We start from the raw sequence: 1,721 nt of genomic DNA on the forward strand, positions 1-1,721 counted from the left end.
GTGACATTGATTTTAACAGTTGTAATGGATTGGTAAAAGAAAAAATTTAGATTGCAATGGCTTATTTAGTAAGTAGGCAGTGAGGAAATGGAGAAAGGAAGTTTAGATGACTCTTTTTTTCTTTTAGATGTTTAGCTGTAAGGAGAGATTGGGGCAACAACTTGAAAAAGAGACAGCGTTGAGCATGGGTTGATCTTTTGGTCACTTAACTTTCCTTCTAGTCAGTCTGAACCATATCGGTCACATATTAGTCACAGTGGTGTCTTTGATTTAGCTTTCTATAGTGTAAGTATTATATTTGGAGACTTAAAATTGTTTTAATGCTTTGGTAAGGCAATGATATCATTGATGTTAAAAAGTATGTGACCAAAAAAGGTTTTGTAAGTGGAAATAGTGATTTTCAGGCTAGTGTAGGTGACTAAATCTTTCACCTGAAAAACACTTGCGAAAACTGTAAAATGTTTATTTCCCTTTAGGTATTTAAAGAAAGAAATAGGTATAACAAAATCATTATATTAGACAAGGACGTCGTACTTTTGCTTGTATTAATTTAATCAAAATAATATTTAATGAATATTTTTGGATACCTCAGTGTGACTCTATACCTTTATATTATCCTGTAGATGAGTCAAACTGTCTTATTTCTTCCTGTTTCTTTAACCCATATATGCAGCCCCCATTTCTACTTCTAATTTTTCTCTTAGAAGAGGGACAAAAGTTGCTACTCACAAAGTAAAATTATTTCTTGACTGCTATATGTAGTAAGGAAAGCAATTAAAAATATGTAAGACATAAATGTCAAGAAATTATTACACAATCAAATTATCCAAGCAAATTTCATGTTGGGCCAATTTATTTACAGATAAACAAAAGCAAGAATTTGATAACCTAACGTTATATAGTTAGCCTCTGCCTTTAAGTATCTTTGAGTGTATCTACATGAATAATACAGTCTCCTCTCTAAATATTGTGGGTTAGTCTAAGGTGAACTCATTAAAACCAGAAAAAATCTAATTTCAAAAAGAGAGTCCAAATCAGTGAGTTCATTCTCTCATTTCCTGTTCTAATTACCTTTGTTTCACATAGACATATTGAGGATGATGACAGAGAACAGAGACTATCAGTCTGGGCAAGCTGCTTGTGACTCAAGAAGGGAGAAAGCTTCAGGGATCTTGTCTGTCACTTTCTAAAAATAATGAAGACTGAGCAATCTCAGAGGAAGTGGGGAATTGTTTGGGTATATAATTAAGAGACATGGAAAGTTTCATTAGTTTTGCAGGGCTTTGCTTTGAAGGAATCTGTGGGTGTGTTAGTTCACAGACCATAACCTGCTTAGCAACAAGGGGGGCATTCCACTGATCAGAGGCGTCTGCAAGGCGGTGCTGTCTTGAGGCCTGCAAGCCATCGCCTGGAGCTTGTGCGAGGCAGAGCTCGGCATAGGGTCCAAGGCTAAGAGACTGATCATGAATGACAGCCCAGCAGACAATTTGCAACTGGAACTATCTTAAACTGTAAGGCTATTTCTTCTTCATTCCTAACCACATGTCTCGGTATATAGAGAAATAGATTAGATTAGTATACAGACTCAGTGTTCTTGCTTTATGCAATTTTATCTCTAACTCGTATGCTCAGCTAGGTCTATTCTTAACTTAGGGCCTATATGTTTATCTTAGAAAAATTTTGTAACCATTTATTTGTAGACAGAATTCTTCTAGACAGAA

The sequence above is a fragment of the Propithecus coquereli genome, unplaced genomic scaffold (assembly GCF_000956105.1).
Source record: "Propithecus coquereli isolate 6110/MARCELLA unplaced genomic scaffold, Pcoq_1.0 Scaffold380, whole genome shotgun sequence".
NCBI classification, from domain to species: domain Eukaryota; kingdom Metazoa; phylum Chordata; class Mammalia; order Primates; family Indriidae; genus Propithecus; species Propithecus coquereli.